The sequence below is a fragment of the Rhinoderma darwinii genome (assembly GCF_050947455.1).
Source record: "Rhinoderma darwinii isolate aRhiDar2 chromosome 1 unlocalized genomic scaffold, aRhiDar2.hap1 SUPER_1_unloc_12, whole genome shotgun sequence".
NCBI lineage: Eukaryota > Metazoa > Chordata > Amphibia > Anura > Rhinodermatidae > Rhinoderma > Rhinoderma darwinii.
In genome coordinates this window covers 98,008-119,690 of record NW_027461648.1, presented here as the reverse complement: position 1 = coordinate 119,690, position 21,683 = coordinate 98,008, and the positions used below count along the sequence as shown (strand labels likewise).

The following is a 21,683-nucleotide window of genomic DNA, read 5'->3' as shown; positions in this document are numbered from 1 at the left end:
CGGAAAAAACAAAAAGTTTTGGCTTTTGGAAGGAGGGAGGAAAAATTTGAATTGGCTGCGTGTCCAAGGGGTTAAGTACCGTATATGTCGGCGTATAAGACGACTGGGCGTATAAGACGACCCCCAACTTTTACCCTTAAAATATAGAATTTAAGATATACTCACCATTTCGTGCAGGAGCGCTTCACTATGGCCATCGGCGGCAGGACCCAGGACTCTCTGTCTCTTTGAACTCGCGCATGCGCAGATAGGCTGCTTCATCGCGCGAGATCTGAGAGGCAGGGAATGAGAGGAAAGGGCGGGCCAGAGGATCTTACAGAGATGTTCCCTGGCGGCTAATACCGGCTTCCCTCAGATCCGTGGCGGATTCCGTGCATCCCGGGAGCCTGTGTACCGGACTGCAGGCTCACAAGGTAACACACAACCTGTGTGTAGACAATATGTAGACTAGGGATGTCACGATACCAGAATTTGGACTTCGATACCGATACTTCGTTTAGTATTGCGATTTCGATACCAATTTCGATACTTTTGCCAACAGTAATAAAAAAAAAATTCTTCCGTTTTCTGATGTGAGGCGCGACGTGTGATGAATTTTGAACGCACCTCACATTAATAGTAATTAATCCCATCATGTTTCTCAGTCATATTGGGTTAATGTGCGAGGTACATGATGGGGTTAATTACTATTAATGTGAGGAACATGGAGGGTAAATTCATCGCACCTCGCGCCTCACATTAATAAGTGAATGAAAGCCGTGTTTATTTCATTTTTTTACAGCGTACACATCATAAATGATGCAAAAACATTGTTGTCCGCGCCATTACTGAATGTGTGTATTTTATGTATTGAGACTTATTTTAATGTTTATTGTAAAAAAGGTGAAGGTGTATTTATTTTTTTTACAATTTAACAATACTTTGTTTTTACTTTATTTTTAAACTTTAATGTACTGACATATATCAGATATATGCCAGTACATTAACCTGTGGACGGATAATACACAGGCAGTTGTTAGGACATACTTGGGTATGTCCTAACAACATGAAATATGGTAAGACAGCCCTGGGGTCCGTCAATAGACCCTGGGCTGTCTGCCCATATATGGTATGGCCCTCGATCGCGTCACAGGAATTACCTGTGACGCGATCCAGGGGCATCCCCCCTTCTCACTTTCCCCTGAATGCTGCAGTCAGCTGTGATCGCAGCATTCAGGGGAATAACGGCGGTTTCTCTGATCTCCGCCGTTTATAGAGGGGGGCTGTGGCTGTGTAATACAGCCATTGCCCCGCTCCTGACAGGAAGTGCGCGCGCGGTCAGCATGAGGTGATGCGGCCGGCGCTGCACTAATGAGCGGCAGTTCAGGCACTGAAGACAGAACATGGGGGTGTTTTGTAGCGCGCCCGCCATGTTCTGTCTCCAGTGCCGCCGCTCATTAGTGCAGCGCTGGCCGCATTGCATCATCCTGACCCCGCGAACTTAACATGACTCAGGAGCGGGGCTGTGGCTGAATTACACAGCCGCAGCCGCGCTCCCATACATTCATGTGTATTATACTGAGCTGTGCGGCTGCAACGTGCATCCCTAATGTAGACAATATCCGGCATATAAGACGACCCCACACTTTTGACATTTTTTTAAGGGTGTAAAAAGTCGTCTTGTACGCCGATATATACGGTACATAAGAAGAGACAAACATTATTGAATGACAGACTGGTCCAGAGGGAGAGAGACCCTGCCCTCGTAGACTACTAGGGGAAGCACGGGAGAAATCTAGACGATGATGTGAGGAACAGATAAAATGAGAACAAAGAAGGTCTTGTGAGGACCGGAGATTATGTGTGGGGAGGTATTGGGAGATTAGGGCAGAGATGTATGGAGGGGATGGTTTGTTGACAGCCTTGCATGTCATTTTTAATATGTATAACTTAATTTAGTAGGCAATGGGTGGCCAGTGACCGCAGAGGTGGAATGAGGGGAGAGGTAGATTTACCCTTGCAGCTGAGTTGAGAATGGGTAGGAGGGGTGCAATAGTGTTAGATGGGAAGCCACAGAGAAGGATGTTGGAGTAGTCTAGACAGTAGATGATGAGGGCATATATACTGGCATGTTTGTCTGTTCGAGGAAAGACTGACTTCAAGAGGTTTTTGAGGTGGAGGCAGCAAGAAGTGGTAAGCGCTTGGCTGTGCTATTTGAAATTAAGGGTTATCCCAATGCAGCGGACATGTGAGACGGGGAAATGTGTGGAGCCATTAACTGTGATTTGATAGTTCTGGTAAGGGGGTTGAGTGAAATGGGGTAAAGATGATTCCGTTTTCTCCATGTTAATCTTAAGGAAGTGGGAGGTGAAAGAGGAGATAACTGTTAGACACTCTAGATAGCAGGGAGGTAACATCAAGACCAGAGGTAAATTTGACCAAAGATTTAGATGGAGAAGAGTAAGGGATCCAGAACACTGAGACCCATAAGGGAGCGATAGTAAATCTTTAGTTGGTAAGGTATGAGGAGATCCAGGAGAGGGCCAAGTCTGTGATGTCAAGGGACTAGAGAATTTGTATCAGGAGGGTGTGTTCGACTGTGCCGAAGGTGGTGGACAGGTCTAGAAGGAGGAGCACAGAGTAATGTAGAAGCAGAGGACAGGTCTAGAAGGAGAGGCACAGAGTAATGTAGAAGCAGAGGACCGGTCTAGAAGGAGAAGCACAGAGTAATGTAGTAGCAGAGGACAGGTCTAGAAGGAGGAGCACAGAGTAATGTAGAAGCAGAGGACAGGTCTAGAAGGAGGAGCACAGAGTAATGTAGAAGCAGAGGACAGGTCTAGAAGAAGGAGGAGCACAGAGCAATGTAGAAGCAGAGGACAGGTCTAGAAGGAGGAGCACAGAGTAATGTAGAAGCAGAGGACAGGTCTAGAAGGAGGAGCACAGAGTAATGTAGAAGCAGAGGACAGGTCTAGAAGAAGGAGGAGCACAGAGTAATGTAGAAGCAGAGGACAGGTCTAGAAGCAGGAGCACAGAGTAATGTAGAAGCAGAGGACAGGTCTAGAAGGAGGAGCACAGTAATGTAGAAGCAGAGGACAGGTCTAGAAGGAGGAGCACAGAGTAATGTAGAAGCAGAGGACAGGTCTAGAAGGAGGAGCACAGAGTAATGTAGAAGCAGAGGACAGGTCTAGAAGGAGCACAGAATAATGAAGAAGTGGGGGAACAGGTTTAAAAGGAAAAGCACCAAGTAATGTAGACGATGGAGGACAGGTCACGCTTTACAGAAGTCTGTGTGTAAGATGTGACTGCTAAGTGATAAGATAATGCAGAGATCCTGCACACCCAGCACAATACATGCTGCTTCCTCACACTAAACTACCAGGACATACACACTGTATTGGTGGGACGTTCTGCGCATGCACACTGGTCTGGCGGGATCTTCTGCGCCTGCACACTGGACTGGCGGGAACTTCCGCGCCTGCACACTGGTCTGGCGGGACCTTCCGCGCCTGCACACTGGTCTGGCGGGACCTTCCGCGCCTGCACACTGGTCTGGCGGGACCTTCCGCGCCTGCACACTGGTCTGGTGGGACCTTCCGTGCCTGCGCACTGGTCTGGCGGGACCTTCCGCGCCTGCGCACTGGTCTGGCGGGACCTTCCACGCCTGCGCACTGGTCTGACGGGACCTTCCGCGCCTGCCCGCTGGTCTGGCGGGACCTTCCGCGCCTGCCCGCTGGTCTGGCGGGACCTTCCGCGCCTGCCCACTGGTCTGGCGGGAACTTCCGCTCCTCCACACTGGTCTGGCGGGACCTTCCGCACATGCTCGCAGGACTGGCGGGACCTTCCGCACATGCTCGCAGGACTGGCGGGACCTTCTGCACATTCACACGTGACCGCCGGTTCCCATTAACCATGGTTAGTATCTGTCTTTCAGATGTGAATAAAGTTGCTATCCGGTAAAATAATCTACAAGGAATAGGGAAATACTTTAATAATTAAGAATTTTAGATGTCTCTGAAGATCCAGGATCTCTGAGGTAACTTCTAATATCTGTAAAAACTTATATTAGGGGTGTATTCATTCATAAAGGGCATCTGTCACACTGACCACCAGTCTGATCTGTTGGCAGCAGATTATATAGCAGGAGGACCTGAGCAGATTGTGTCTCTCCATTCTTTTCTATAGGAGTTACAGGAACCGCCTAACAAGGCCACCCAGAGGTGGAGCCGCATCTATCAGACATTTCTGCCATATCCTGGGGAGAAATGTCCGTGTTGGGAATACCCCTTTATTCCATGTGGTGACGGCTCTGAGAAGATGTTTCTCTCAATGATGAATAAGTGAGGTTCTGTATGTCACACATGATGATGTCCCCTGTATGATTTCCATCTTCTCCTTTCTTCCTAAAGACGTCTGCAGTACTAGATCCTCCAGTTCCTCCAGTTTTCTCATCTTCTCCTCCACAACGTTCCTTCTCCTGAATGACCCACCAAGGATGGACAAGCACAGGAATGAGATGAGCAGAAGAATATAAGACTTCACCTTGGAGATCATCTACCTGCTGAGCGGAGAGGTAAACTTTTCTACATTATAGAACAAGTCCCACATAGGGAAGGGACAATACATAATAGGAAGAATCCAGTGTCCTGTATAACAGCGTCCAGACCTTCCAAGTGACGTCAAGAAGCTGAAGATCAGCCACCAATATGGTCAGTTATGTGTCATGTCACCAATGCAGCAATAGTAATGTAGAGTAATGAGAATGACCAGGAACCAGGAGGATCAGGATGACATCTATATAGAAACCTAGAAGATGACGGCAGGAGGACAGCACATGGTCCATCTAGTCCCCCCAATATTATTTCCTTTTTAGTTTTGGCCTCGTTCTATTTTCTCAATGTCTTTTTGTAGGTGAGGTCTCCAGTATTACAGATGTGGGGTCACTAGAGGTCTATACAGCGGGGTCACAATCTCCCTCTTTCTACTGAGGGGGGAATACTGTGTTCAGTTCTCTAAGTGTCTTTCTCCATACACAGGAGTACACAATAGTGAAGAAGACATCGTGTGACTGTACGACTCCCATCATCCATGAGTCAGGAGGATGGAGCAGTAGTCCCATCACAGAGCCTCCCCCTCACTCCCGGATACATGAGAAGAAGATCTTAGAACTGATCTACAAGATGACGGAGCTGCTGACTGGAGAGGTGACACTGCTGGGAAATTCTACAGTAACCGCACTGGAGGTGTCTCGGTGATGACTATCTGTAAAGGATCTGCCAGGTACTACGTCTGTGTATACTCCCGGGATTAATCAGTCGACACCTGAGGCCAGACCTCTTAGACTGACACCGGCTCCCACCAACCAGGGTGGCAGGCTCAGGAGTGGGAGAGCCTATCGCGGCCTGGTCAGTCGGAGTTAGCTCCGCCCCCTGTCCATTTATACCTGCCGTATTCTCTTCCTCTGCTTGTTGAGGCCTTAATACCGTCATGTGCAGTACATATACACGTGTGTACAATGACATGTAATGTAGGAGCTCCACAATTTCGGCTCCTTTTACATCACATTAGATCCCTACATTTCGTGCTGCCGGCTGCTCATAATTCTGCATTACAGGTCACATTACATTGTACAGCGCTGGCGGCCGTTCTGGATACAGGAGCCATGAAGACGAGCAGGACGCGCTGTCTCCTAATGCAGAGTTATGGGCAGCCGGCAGGGTGGACTATGGGCAGTCGTGCTGTAGTCAGAAGTAAACCTGGTAATACAAGTCATGTAGAAAGACGATTATCGGCACACTCCGGCAGTATAATAGTTTCCTATATAATGTCAGTATAATCGGAGGTTCTCTTTAATATTACAAGTTATGGGTACTAGATTCTGGAGATGGGATGGTGATCCAGGGATTTATTCTGATTTCCGGATTTGGAGTCGGGGAGGAGTTTTCCTCTAATGAGACAATTGTCATCCACCTCATGGGGGTTTTGTCTTCCTCTGGATCAACATGGTCGGATTATAGGTTGGTCTTGATGGACTTGTGTCTTTCTTCATCCTTAGTAACTGTAACACAGAATGTATGAAGCTAAATTTACCACGAATATAAAGTACAACGTGTTCTGAAAAAACAATCTCACAATGTCTTGGATAAGTAAAATCTTATTCCCACTTATGATACGTCTCCACATGGCGTAAACACGGCGGAACGTCCAAAACTCATTTTTGGCGCGACGTGTAGATGAGATTTGTTAAAATCTCATCCTCATTGCTACTACTGTAATACGCTGCAGATTTCCTCGCAATTAAATACTTTGCAGAAAATCTGCATCTTATCAGCCCCGTGTGCACATACCCTTAAAGTGACACGTCAGATTTGAGAAATGGTTCTCTTAAACAGGTCAAAAATAGGCCATGGATTCCACTCCCAGAGGAGTCCCTGATATCACTGTCCATATATGGACAGAGACGTCAGGGGTTCCCTCTAGAAGCACAATTTCCAGCCAAGTTGACGGCAACGCAAATGATTCCGCTCCTAGAGGGAGCTTCAGTGGCGCTATCTACAGGGGATGAGGTGCTATCTGCAGGGGTTTGGCATAAGTTTGATTAAACTAAGGGGGAGATGTGCCGGCACTTGTGGAGAGAGCCGGCGGACAGAAAAGTACAACCCTGTTCCATTCTGCCAATATTTATTTATGTGACACCTGCCCAGGGCATCAGGAGTTGGAAAGTATATAGCCATGTCGTGAAGGGGTTAATTAATATGTATAGAAAATATTGCCTACAGAGGTGTACACAGCCTTTAAGAGGCTAATAAGCAAGTGACACCCAGACCATTTTTGGTTGCAGGTAACTAAATAGAGGCGTCCTGTGTCCCGCCACTTTCATGTGTATCCGCGTCCACAGAGGGCAGATACAGGTAAATATTATGGCGGAGCAGGGAGCCAGTTACGCCCCGCCGTTCGCTCTGGTAGGGCACAGTCTCCTTTAGGCCTGTGGCTTACAAGGTGCAGGGACCTCGACACCGGTAGTGAGGACCTCAACATTGTAATTCCGGCTCTGATCAGTAAACATAGACGTGTAGAGAGAAGTGTGTGATCTATAGCCAGATATACAGTAGTCATGTATTCAGTCACTGTGTGTTTCCTACAGATGGATCCAGTAGGAGAAATCCGCCAGAGAGATGTCCCAGTCCTCTGTATTCCCAGGACTGTCCAGAGGAAAATCCCAATGTCCCAGAGAATCATCAGGTAGATGAAGCTGAGCCGTATACCAGATCTATATAGGGGGTGTGGAGCTTTTTGGTCCTCCGGTCATAGATGGGGTCATAGAGTTTGGTTGTTTCTTATGTTGATCTGTTAGATTCTTCGCACTCTCTGCTGTATTGTACTGAATTGTTACATATGTGAAATCAGAGGGAAGATCTGACTGATATTAAAGTGGAGGATGAAGAAGAAGAGCGGGTGAGGGGCGCTCAACCGTGTAAGAGTGAAGTGGAGGAGGAAATTCCAGGAGGTGTTACCAGAGGTCAGTAATAATGAATTTAGAAAGTGAACTCCGTGGTTTATTAACTCCTTAACGCCGAAGGACGGAAATATATCCGTCCTCAGCAGCTGCTAGTTCGCGCAGGAGGACGGATATATCCGTCCTGTGAAGGCGCGGGTACTGCCAGTGTACCCACGCGATCAGCGGCAGGAGCACGGCTGTTATACACAGCCTGGCTCCTGCTGCAACTGCCGGAATCGAAGCGCGCTCCGATTCCGGCAGTTTAACCCATTAAATGCCGCTGTCAATAGTGACAGCGGCATCTAATGTGTTTGACAGAGGGAGGGAGCTCCCTCTGTCACCCGATCGGCGCCCCCGCAAACAAATCGCGGGTCGCCGTCGGGTTTCCATGACAGCCGGGGGTCTAACAAAGACGCCGGAGGCATGACCTAACAGGCTGCCTGTCAGTTTTACACTGACAGGCAATAATGCTTCGGTATACTAAGTATACCAAAGCATTATATATGCGATCGGCACATCGCATAGTGACGTCCCCTGGTGGGACTTAAAAAAAATATGTCAATCAGTTAAATAAAGTTTGTTAAAAAAAAAAAATAATAACTACAGTCAAAATCAAATAAAACTACTTTTTTTCCCAAAAAGTGGTTTTACTCAGTAAAAGTGTCAAAACAAATCACACATGCACATATATGGTATCCCCGCGATCGTAACAACTTGACCAATAAAATGAACACATTAATTAAACCGCCGGATGAACGGCGTCCAAAAAAACTGCAAAAAACAACGGCAAAATTCTCTCTTTTCTCCCATTCCCCCCATAAAAAATAAAATTAAAATTAATCTATAAGTCCTATGTACCCAAAATAGTACTAATGAAAACTACGCATTGGCCCGCAAAAATCAAGCCCCCATACGGCCACATCGACGGAAAAATAAAAACATTACGTCTCTTGGAATGCGGCGATGCAAAAACAAGTAAATTTTTTCTAAAAGGGTTTTTATTGTGCAAACGCAGGAAAACATATAAAACCCTTACATATTTGGTATCCCCGTAATCGTGCCGACCCATAGAATAAAGTGAACATGTTATTTACGCGGCACAGTAAACGGCGTAAATTTATAACGTGAAAATTAATGCTGGAATAGCTGCTTATTTTCAATATTCTCCTAAAATAAAGTTAATAAAAGTTAATCAATATATTATAAGCATCTAAAAATGGTACAATTACAAAATACAACTCGTCCCGCAAAAAACAAGCCCTTATACGGCGATGTCCACGGAATAAAAAAAAAGTTACGACTCTTGGAATGCGACCGTGAAAAAACAAAAAATAATCCTTGGTGATTAACGTGCAAAATGGCCCGGTCATTAAGGGGTTAAGCAGGACCTGCTGTGTTTTTTGTTGTTTTTTTTTTAACCACATTCCTCCCCTTATACTTGGCGTCCTCCAGATTCCAACGCTGTCTTTTTCTTTTTTGCCCCCCTCCATGTTGTTCCACTACAGCCCTTACTCCGTTTTGCACCTAACATATGCGTGTTGTAATTAAAGGTACAAAGAGGAGACACCATCTCTCCTCAGTAGGCGTTGCCTCACTTTTTGTTGTGACGCTGTCCAATCAGAGCGGACCGCTTCACAGCGATGCAGAAAACCTGCTGATTTTGTGAAATTTCCTGCAGGTCTTTTGCATCGCTGTGAGGCTGTCCACTATGATTAGATAGCGTCACAGCAATGAGCGAGTCAACATCTACTGAGGAGAGAAAAGGTCTTCTCCTTTCTGTTCTCTTTAAGGTGGGGTTCCTCCTTAGTTCTACATTACAGTAACACGTCAGACACTGTATTATACATAGTGCAGCACCTGAGGGAGCTGTGACTGCACATAGAAGTTCTCTACAAGGTGTTCTCTGAATCCGGTCATGCACTAGGTTTAGCATCAGATTTTGGGGGGCAGCGGCTGCGATTAACAGCTGCACTCTAGGCCGAGATCTAGGAAAGCTCAGTTCAACCACTTACAGAGAATGTGTCATCAGAAAATGATCTATTGTTTAAATCAAGTTTCTGTTAAACATATTTTTTATGATTTTTTGGTGGGTTTTTTTTATATTATTTTTTTGTCTTTATCTAATCTTGCAGTTTGCCCTCTGGCCAATGAGTCTCATAGTAGACTGCTCCTTACAGTTCTCAGCAGTCATCTCATTATCATCACAGGCAGGATTACACTGACAGGTAACATCTATATATGTAGATAACAAAGAATCCACCATTCATAATAGACTGACCCTTCCTGTTCTGTAGAGATCATTTCTCAGCACTCATCTCATTATCATCACAGGCAGGATTACACTGACAGGTAACATCTATATATAGATAATACAGAATCCACCATTCATAATGGACTGACCCTTCCTGTTCTGTATAGATCACTTCTCATCACACCTCTCATTATCATCACAGGCAGGATTACACTGACAGGTAACATCTATATATGTAGATAACAAAGAATCCACCATTCATAATAGACTGACCCTTCCTGTTCTGTAGAGATCATTTCTCAGCACTCATCTCATTATCATCACAGGCAGGATTACACTGACAGGTAACATCTATATATAGCTAATACAGAATCCACCATTCATAATAGACTGACCCTTCCTGTTCTGTAGAGATCATTTCTCAGCACTCATCTCATTATCATCACAGGCAGGATTACACTGACAGGTAACACCTATATATAGATAACACAGGATCCACCATTCATAATGTACCATCTCATTATCATTACAGGCAGGGTTACACTGACAGGTAACATCTATATATAGCTAATACAGAATCCACCATTCATAATAGACTGATCCTCCCTGTTCTGTAGAGAACATTTCTCAGCACTCATCTCATTATCGTCACAGGCAGGATGAGGGTATGTGCACATGACCTCTTTTCAGACGTAATTGAGGCATTTTATGCCTCGAATTACGCCTGAAAAGACGGCTCCAATACTTCAGTAAACATCTGCCCATTGCCTGCAATGGGTCTTACGATGTTCTGTGCAGACGAGCTGTCATTTTACGCGTCGCTGTCAAAATACGGCGCGTAAAATGACGGCTCGTCAAAAGAAGTGCAGGACACTTCTTGGGACGTTTTTGGAGTTGTTTTCTCATAAACAGCTCCGTATTTTCAGGCTTATTTTGTTAATCTTGTGAACATATCCTTACACTGACAGGTTACATCTATATATAGATATCACAGGATCCACCATCCATAATAGACTGATCCTCCCTGTTCTGTAGAGATCACTACTCAGCATACATCTCATTATCACCACAGGCAAGATTACACTGACAGGTAACATATATATTTAGATAACACAGGATCCACCATCCATAATAGACTGACCCTTCCTGTTCTGTAGAGATCACTTCTCAGCATACATCTCATTATCATCACAGGTAGGATTACACTGACAGGTAATATATATATATATATATATATATATATATATATATATATATATAGTGAAGGAAATATGTATTTGATCCCTTGCTGATTTTGTAAGTTTGCCCACTGTCAAAGTCATGAACAGTCTAGAATTTTTAGGCTAGGTTAATTTTACCAGTGAGATATAGATTATATAAAAAAAACTGAAAAACACATTGTCAAAATTATATATATTTATTTGCATTGTGCACAGAGAAATAAGTATTTGATCCCCGACCAACCATTAAGAGTTCAGCCTCCTCCAGACCAGTTACACGCTCCAAATCAACTTGGTGCCTGCATTATAGACAGCTCTTACATGGTCACCTGTATAAAAGACTCCTGTCCACAGACTCAATGAATCAGTCTGACTCTAACCTCTACAATATGGGCAAGACCAAAGAGCTTTCTAAGGATGTCAGGGACAAGATCATAGACCTGCACAAGGCTGGAATGGGCTACAAAACCATAAGTAAGACGCTGGGTGAGAAGGAGACAACTGTTGGTGCAATAGTAAGAAAATGGAAGACATACAAAATGACTGTCAATCGACATCGATCTGGGGCTCCATGCAAAATCTCACCTCGTGGGGTATCCTTGATCCTGAGGAAGGTGAGAGCTCAGCCGAAAACTACACGGGGGGAACTTGTTAATGTTCTCAAGGCAGCTGGGACCACAGTCACCACGAAAACCATTGGTAACACATTACGCTGTAATGGATTAAAATCCTGCAGTGCCCGCAAGGTCCCCCTGCTCAAGAAGGCACATGTACAGGCCCGTCTGAAGTTTGCAAATGAACATCTGGATGATTCTGAGAGTGATTGGGAGAAGGTGCTGTGGTCAGATGAGACTAAAATTTAGCTCTTTGGCATTAACTCAACTCGCCGTGTTTGGAGGAAGAGAAATGCTGCCTATGACCCAAAGAACACCGTCCCCACTGTCAAGCATGAAGATGGAAACATTATGTTTTGGGGGTGTTTCTCTGCTAAGGGCACAGGACTACTTCACCACATCAATGGGAGAATGGATGGAGCCATGTACCGTCAAATCCTGAGTGACAACCTCCTTCCCTCCACCAGGACATTAAAAATGACTTGTGGCTGGGTCTTCCAGCACGACATTGCCCTGAAACATACAGCCAATCATCTCATTATCATCACAGGCAGGATTAAGGTCTTATTACACGGCCCTGACAAGGACCGTGTAGACGACTGCCGATCAATGAGACAGCTTGTTGATTGGCGCTCATTTGCTCCTGTCACAAGGAGCTATATATGGGACCGACAACTCGTTACTCCGATCACTCGTCCCCATACATTAATATCATGTCGGTAGCACGGCTCAGGGAGATGTGCTACCGACAACGATAATATTTTGGTTTTCAAAAACGATACGATCATCTGCTGATCGCTCCCCTGTTTACACAGGGCAATTATCGGCAACGAGCGTTCTATGAATGACTGTTTGCCTGATAATTGGCCCATGTAAAAGGGCCTTTACACTGACTGGTATCACCTATATATAGATAACAGAGGATACACCATTGACAATAGGTGATGGACACCGCTCCCCTCCTCCCCCTCCCTGCACAATGACCTCTGCACAGGTCACAGAGCACACCTAGAAAACTGTCCAGTAGAAGTCAATGGCTCAGCTCCAGACTATTGATTCCTAGGACCCATGTGGCTGCTGTAAACCATATCTCTTAATGCAGCTAACCGCTCAGACAAAATGGCTGCCTCCATAACCCCTTCACGACTGCCATACGGCTTTTTTTTAAGTGTCGTTACTTTTTTTCTCTTCCATATGGTGGAAAGTATTACAAATTAAATAATAATTTGACATGTTTTCCTATGTTGGCCACCAGGGGGAGCACTTCCCAGAATTACAGCAAGGTGAATAAGGCAAAGCAACCTGACTCACAGCTGCTGTAAATGTGGGAGGGAATCTCATCCTACAAGCCATGAAAAGGTGTCTTCAAATTGCTAAGCAGTGACCGGCAGCCATTTTGGGTGTGATTCTGCAGCTGGCAGAAGCTATAGGACACACCAAAAGGCTAAGGGTATGTTCACACGCTTACTAAACAAAGGGAAACCAGATCCTGATTTTCAGCCATTTTTTAATCAAACTCGTGTTTTTTACGGCCGTTTTTGGAGCTGTTTTTCTATAAAGTCAATGAAAAATGGCTCCAAAAACGTCCCAAGAAGTTATGTGCACTTCATTTTGACGGGCGTCTTTTTACGTGCCGGTTTTGGAAAACGACCATGTAAAAAACACCCTCTCGGAACAGAACGCCGTAATGGGCAGATGCTTGTAGACGTTCTGCTCAATGGCGGATTATAATATGGGCGGTTCGGGCGGCCGCCCGGGACCCGAGGCTCCCAGGGGGCCCATCGCCGCCCGAACATCACACAATCTTAAAAAACTATGCAGCGCTGCTAGCTTCCGTGCTGTCCCGCTTCCAACTGAATCTGTGTCCGCAGGACGCAGATTCAGTTGGGTTGAATGCTGGAGCCTCGCTCCAGCATTCACTCTGCCGTGAGCGGCTCGGTGCAGGCAGGCGTGATGTAGTGACATCATCGCGCCTGTCTGCACGGAGTCACTCACGTGACAGTGCAGAGGAGGAGAAGCACCCCCACCGCCATGGGAACCGGGATAGGTAAGTAATTATGTTATTTTTATTTATTAGGTACGTACAAATGGAGGCATTATAATGTGTCACAGCTATGGGGCATTATACTGTGTAGCAGCTATGGGGGCATTATACTGTGTCACAGCTATGGGGCATTATACTGTATAGCAGCTATGGAGGCATTATACTGTGTAGCAGCTATGGGGGCATTATACTGTGTAGCAGCTATGGAGGCATTATACTGTGTCGCAGCTATGGGGGCATTATACTGTGTAGCAGCTATGGAGGCATTATACTGTGTCACAGCTATGGGGGCATTATACTGTGTCACAGCTATGGAGGCATTATACTGTATAGCAGCTATGGGTGCATTATACTGTGTCGCAGCTATGGGGGCATTATACTGTGTAGCAGCTATGGAGGCATTATACTGTGTAGCAGCTATGGGGGCATTATACTGTGTAGCAGCTATGGAGGCATTATACTGTGTAGCAGCTATGGGGGCATTATACTGTGTAGCAGCTATGGAGGCATTATACTGTGTAGCAGCTATGGAGGCATTATAATGTGTCACAGCTATGGAGGCATTATACTGTGTCACAGCTATGGGGACATTATACTGTGTAGCAGCTATGGGGGCATTATACTGTGTAGCAGCTATGGAGGCATTATACTGTGTAGCAGCTATGGAGGCATTATACTGTGTAGCAGCTATGGGGGCATTATACGGTGTCACAGCTATGGAGGCATTATACTGTATAGCAGCTATGGAGGCATTATACTGTGTAGCAGCTATGGGGGCATTATACTGTGTCACAGCTATGGAGGCATTATACTGTGTAGCAGCTATGGAGGCATTATACTGTGTAGCAGCTATGGAGGCATTATACTGTGTAGCAGCTATGGAGGCATTATACTGTGTAGCAGCTATGGAGGCATTATACTGTGTAGCAGCTATGGGGGCATTATACTGTGTCACAGCTATGGGGCATTATACTGTATAGCAGCTATGGAGGCATTATACTGTGTCACAGCTATGGGGGCATTATACTGTGTCACAGCTATGGAGGCAATATACTGTATAGCAGCTATGGAGGCATTATACTGTGTCACAGCTATGGAGGCATTATACTGTGTCACAGCTATGGGGGCATTATACTGTGTCACAGCTATGGAGACATTATACTGTGTAGCAGCTATGGAGGCATTATACTGTGTAGCAGCTATGGAGGCATTATACTGTGTAGCAGCTATGGAGGCATTATACTGTGTCACAGCTATGGGGGCATTATACTGTGTAGCAGCTATGGAGGCATTATACTGTGTAGCAGCTATGGAGGCATTATACTGTGTAGCAGCTATGGGGGTATTATACTGTGTAGCAGCTATGGGGATATTATACTGTGTCACAACTATGGGGGCATTATACTGTGTCACAGCTATGGAGACATTATACTGTGTAGCAGCTATGGAGGCATTATACTGTGTAGCAGCTATGGGGGCATTATATTGTGTAGCAGCTATGGAGGCAATATACTGTGTCACAGCTATGGAGGCATTATACTGTGTCACAGCTATGGGGGCATTATACTGTGTCACAGCTATGGAGGCATTATACTGTGTAGCAGCTATGGAGGCATTATACTGTGTCACAGCTATGGGGGCATTATACTGTGTAGCAGCTATGGAGGCATTATACTGTGTAGCAGCTATGGAGGCATTATACTGTAGAGCAGCTATGGAGGCATTATACTGTGTCACAGCTATGGGGGCATTATACTGTGTCACAGCTATGGAGGCATTATACTGTGTAGCAGCTATGGGGGTATTATACTGTGTAGCAGCTATGGGGGTATTATACTGTGTAGCAGCTATGGGGGTATTATACTGTGTAGCAGCTATGGGGGTATTATACTGTGTAGCAGCTATGGAGGCATTATACTGTGTCACAGCTATGGGGGCATTATACTGTGTCACAGCTATGGAGGCATTATACTGTGTAGCAGCTATGGGGGTATTATACTGTGTAGCAGCTATGGGGGTATTATACTGTGTAGCAGCTATGGAGGCATTATACTGTGTAGCAGCTATGGGGGTATTATACTGTGTAGCAGCTATGGAGGCATTATACTGTGTCACAGCTATGGAGGCATTATACTGTGTAGCAGCTATGGAGGCATTATACTGTGTAGCAGCTATGGAGGCATTATACTGTGTCACAACTATGGGGGCATTATACTGTGTCACAGCTATGGAGGCATTATACTGTGTAGCAGCTATGGGGCATTATACTGTTTACCAGCTATGGAGTCATTATACTGTGTCGCAGCTATGGGGCGTTATACTGTGTACCAGCTATGGAGTCATTATACTGTGTCACAGCTATGGGGGCATTATACTGTGTAGCAGCTATGGGGGCATTATACTGTGTCACAGCTATGGTGGCATTATACTGTGTAGCAGCTATGGAGGCATTATACTGTGTCACAACTATGGGGGCATTATACTGTGTCGCAGCTATGGGGCATTATACTGTGTAGCAGCTATGGAGGCATTATACTGTGTCACAGCTATGGGGGCATTATACTGTGTAGCAGCTATGGAGACATTATACTGTGTAGCAGCTATGGAGCATTATACTGTGTAGCAGCTATGGGGGCATTATACTGTGTAGCAGCTATGGAGGCATTATACTGTGTCACAGCTATGGGGGCATTATACTGTGTCACAGCTATGCTATGGAGACATTATACTGTGTAGCAGCTATGGAGGCATTATACTGTGTACCAGCTATGGAGTCATTATACTGTGTCGCAGCTATGGGGCGTTATACTGTGTACCAGCTATGGAGTCATTATACTGTGTCACAGCTATGGGGGCATTATACTGTGTAGCAGCTATGGAGGCATTATACTGTGTCACAGCTATGGGGGCATTATACTGTGTAGCAGCTATGGAGGCATTATACTGTGTCACAACTATGGGGGCATTATACTGTGTCGCAGCTATGGGGCATTATACTGCGTAGCATCTATGGAGGCATTATACTGTGTAGCAGCTATGGGGGCATTATACTGTGTAGCAACTATGGAGGCATTATACTGTGTAGCACCTATGGAGGCATTATAATGTGTCACAGCTATGGAGGCATTATAATGTGTCACAGCTATGGAGGCATTATACTGTATAGCAGCTATGGAGGCATTATACTGTGTCACAGCTATGGAGGCATTATACTGTGTCACAGCTATGGGGGCATTATACTGTGTAGCAGCTATGGAGGCATTATACTGTGTAGCAGCTATGGAGGCATTATACTGTGTAGCAGCTATGGGGGCATTATACTGTGTAGCAGCTATGGAGGCATTATACTGTGTAGCAGCTATGGAGGCATTATACTGTGTAGCAGCTATGGAGGCATTATACTGTGTAGCAGCTATGGAGACATTATACTGTGTCACAGCTATGGAGGCATTATACTGTGTCACAGCTATGGAGGCATTATACTGTGTAGCAGCTATGGAGGCATTATACTGTGTAGCAGCTATGGAGGCATTATACTGTGTAGCAGCTATGGAGGCATTATACTGTGTAGCAGCTATGGAGGCATTATACTGTGTAGCAGCTATGGGGGCATTATACTGTGTAGCAGCTATGGAGGCATTATACTGTGTAGCAGCTATGGAGACATTATACTGTGTCACAGCTATGGGGGCATTATACTGTGTAGCAGCTATGGAGGCATTATACTGTGTAGCATCTATGGAGGCATTATACTGTGTAGCAGCTATGGGGGTATTATACTGTGTAGCAGCTATGGAGGCATTATACTGTGTAGCAGCTATGGAGGCATTATACTGTGTAGCAGCTATGGAGGCATTATACTGTGTCACAACTATGGGGGCATTATACTGTGTCACAGCTATGGAGACATTATACTGTGTAGCAGCTATGGAGGCATTATACTGTGTCACAGCTATGGAGGCATTATACTGTGTCACAGCTATGGAGGCATTATACTGTGTCGCAGCTATGAGGGCATTATACTGTGTAGCAGCTATGGAGGCATTATACTGTGTAGCAGCTATGGGGGCATTATACTGTGTCACAGCTATGGAGACATTATACTGTGTCGCAGCTATGGGGGCATTATACTGTGTAGCAGCTATGGAGGCATTATACTGTGTCACAGCTATGGGGGCATTATACTGTGTCACAGCTATGGAGGCATTATACTGTGTCACAGCTATGGAGGCATTATACTGTGTAGCAGCTATGGGGGCATTATACTGTGTAGCAGCTATGGAGGCATTATACTGTGTCACAGCTATGGGGGCATTATACTGTGTCACAGCTATGGGGGCATTATACTGTGTCACAGCTATGGAGACATTATACTGTGTCACAGCTATGGGGGCATTATACTGTGTAGCAGCTATGGAGGCATTATACTGTGTCACAGCTATGGGGGCATTATACTGTGTAGCAGCTATGGGGGCATTATACTGTGTAGCAGCTATGGAGGCATTATACTGTGTAGCAGCTATGGGGGCATTATACTGTGTCACAGCTATGGAGGCATTATACTGTGTCACAGCTATGGGGGCATTATACTGTGTCACAGCTATGGAGGCATTATACTGTGTCACAGCTATGGAGGCATTATACTGTGTAGCAGCTATGGGGGCATTATACTGTGTCACAGCTATGGGGGCATTATACTGTGTAGCAGCTATGGGGGCATTATACTGTGTAGCAGCTATGGAGGCATTATACTATGTAGCAGCTATGGAGGCATTATACTGTGTCACAGCTATGGAGGCATTATACTGTGTCACAGCTATGGGGGCATTATACTGTGTAGCAGCTATGGAGGCATTATACTGTGTAGCAGCTATGGAGGCATTATACTGTGTAGCAGCTATGGGGGCATTATACTGTGTCACAGCTATGGGGGCATTATACTGTGTAGCAGCTATGGAGGCATTATACTGTGTCACAGCTATGGAGTCATTATACTGTGTAGCAGCTATGGAGGCATTATACTGTGTCACAGCTATGGGGCATTATACTGTATAGCAGCTATGGAGGCATTATACTGTGTCACAGCTATGGGGGCATTATACTGTGTCACAGCTATGGAGGCATTATACTGTGTAGCAGCTATGGAGGCATTATACTGTGTCACAGCTATGGAGGCATTATACTGTGTAGCAGCTATGGGGGCATTATACTGTGTAGCAGCTATGGGGGCATTATACTGTGTCGCAGCTATGGGGCATTATACTGTGTAGCAGCTATGGGGGCATTATACTGTGTAGCAGCTATGGAGGCATTATACTGTGTCACAGCTATGGAGACATTATACTGTGTAGCAGCTATGGAGGCATTATACTGTGTCACAGCTATGGAGGCATTATACTGTGTCGCAGCTATGGAGGCATTATACTGTGTAGCAGCTATGGGGGCATTATACTGTGTAGCAGCTATGGAGGCATTATACTGTGTAGCAGCTATGGAGGCATTATACTGTGTAGCAGCTATGGGGGCATTATACTGTGTAGCAGCTATGGGGGCATTATACTGTGTAGCAGCTATGGAGTCATTATACTGTGTAGCAGCTATGGAGGCATTATACTGTGTCACAGCTATGGGGGCATTATACTGTGTCACAGCTATGGAGACATTATACTGTGTAGCAGCTATGGAGGCATTATACTGTGTCACAGCTATGGGGCATTATACTGTAGAGCAGCTATGGGGGCATTATACTGTGTCACAGCTATGGAGGCATTATACTGTGTAGCAGCTATGGGGGCATTATACTGTGTCACAGCTATGGAGGCATTATACTGTGTAGCAGCTATGGAGGCATTATACTGTGTCACAGCTATGGAGACATTATACTGTGTCACAGCTATGGAGGCATTATACTGTGTAGCAGCTATGGAGGCATTATACTGTGTCGCAGCTATGGAGGCATTATACTGTGTAGCAGCTATGGAGGCATTATACTGTGTAGCAGCTATGGGGGCATTATATTGTGTAGCAGCTATGGGGGCATTATACGGTGTCACAGCTATGGAGGCATTATACTGTGTAGCAGCTATGGAGGCATTATATTGTGTAGCAGCTATGGGGGCATTATACTGTGTAGCAGCTATGGGGGCATTATACTGTGTAGCAGCTATGGAGGCATTATACTGTGTCACAGCTATGGAGGCATTATACTGTGTAGCAGCTATGGGGGCATTATACTGTGTAGCAGCTATGGGTGCATTATACTGTGTAGCAGCTATGGAGGCATTATACTGTGTAGCAGCTATGGAGGCATTATACTGTATAGCAGCTATGGAGGCATTATATTGTGTATCAGCTATGGGGGCATTATACTGTGTCGCAGCTATGGGGACATTATACTGTGTCGCAGCTATGGAGGCATTATACTGTGTAGGGTCAGCTAAGGGGAAAATTATACTGTGTAGAGGCAGCTGTGAAGGGCATTATACTGTGGGGGCAGCTATGGTTGGCAATATACTGTGGGGGCAGCTATGGGGGACATTATACTGAGCAATTATAAGAGCTGCAGGTCCAAGGGGGAAGACGCTGTGTAGCACAATATACAAGGGGGGATTGTTGTATAGCACTATATAGAAAGGAGTGCTGTGTATCACTATATCTAAGGGGGATTGCTGTGTAGCACTATATACAAGAGGGGGAGGGCTACGTGTCTCTATTTACAGAGGGGGAGGACTGTGTAGCGCTATTTACAGGGGGCTGTGTGTGGTGCTATCTACAGTGTTTGACACAATTATATTCAGGGGCACAGTCTATGGTGCTATAATATTTAGGGGCTCAGTGTTTGTACTATTTTATTCAGGGTCGCAGTGTTTGGTGCTATTATATTTAGGGGCACAGTGTGTGGCACCATGATAATATTATCTTTGTTTATAGGTGTGGAAATGTTGGAAAAGTGAGGAGCCAAAGACATCTGAGTGGCAAATTCTGCAGAAATGGGTCATGGCCGGGAAAAGTCGTCATGAAGTCTGGACCGGATGGAGAAGAAAAGAGGAAAAAATCTACGTCGTCACCTGTGAGTCACTAGATAATCTGTCATCTCTACTGACATGTTTATTATGGGAAATCCTTGTATTTCACAAAGTCTTTGTGCAGTTCAGGACTGATAGACAAATAAGTGTTACTATTCCCCTTGTCAGGAGAATGTGTCCATACACGGTGCGATACTGTCAGCAATGGTTGGAGACTGTCAGTATGTGGGGACACAGTTTTTTGACAAGGGGAGTAGTAACACCCATTTGTTAATGTCTGGGAAAAAAAGGAAGTGTTAACAATAGTTACAGGGCGGTCGGTGGAGAATGGGGGCCCAAGTTTGGATAACATCCCAGGGCCTATTGTCTACTTAATCCGCCACTGGTTCTGCTTCCGATTTTTCAGCTGAAAACATTGTGTGTGAACATACCCTTAGAACGATGAAAGTGAAGTGAATGACTTTTCAGTTGATCGGTTCCCACGCCGTGTATTTCAGACGTTTTTTTTGCACATTTTACGTGCCAAAAACCTCATAAAAAAACGCTTAATTACACTTGATTTTGCGTGTTTGGGGGGATTTGTGTTTGTGTGTGTGCGTGTGTGTGTGCGTGTGTGTGTGTGTGGGGGGGGGTGCTCGCCGCTGATTCTTCAAAACAGCTGATAAGCGGCTATGAAGTATCAGCGGCGCCCGTGCACACTCCGCTCTGCTACACACACACACACACACACACACACACAATCACAATGAGGGCAGGGCTTGTCCTGAGTGCACTGTCTCTTGTTATGGACAGAGTTATAGTCACATGAACCCCGTCTGTTGAACCGGTAACCTAGGTTCGATCACATGACAGAGGGGGATCATCAAAAACCCTGTGCACCCTCAGCCCGTCCATCCAGCCCTTTGCTGGTTATATCTGCTGGGAAAGCTGGGTGACCACCATTGCTCCCTCCTACTGGAGTGTGTTTGGGGATGTGACTAATGAACCTCTCACACTCCAGTAGGAGAGGTAATGGTGGTCACCCAGCTTTCCCAGACCCCTGAACGGTAAATCTC

At 45.5% G+C, this 21,683-nt stretch overlaps 1 protein-coding gene and 1 long non-coding RNA gene across 3 annotated transcripts in view; both read left to right on the top strand.

Moving 5' to 3' along the window:
• LOC142669036 (uncharacterized) overlaps positions 1 to 21,106 on the top strand; it is a 168,462-nt gene extending 147,356 nt beyond the window's left edge. Inside the window, exons 2-6 of the long non-coding RNA XR_012851766.1 lie at positions 4,386 to 4,549; positions 5,013 to 5,256; positions 7,121 to 7,218; positions 7,384 to 7,495; positions 20,534 to 21,106. This is a non-coding gene — a long non-coding RNA (uncharacterized LOC142669036). The remainder of the gene's footprint in view (positions 1 to 4,385; positions 4,550 to 5,012; positions 5,257 to 7,120; positions 7,219 to 7,383; positions 7,496 to 20,533) is intronic.
• The window catches only part of LOC142669034 (gastrula zinc finger protein XlCGF66.1-like), a 351,749-nt gene that overhangs the window by 265,312 nt on the left and 64,754 nt on the right, over positions 1 to 21,683 (top strand). The gene's annotated exons all lie outside the window — the stretch shown is intronic.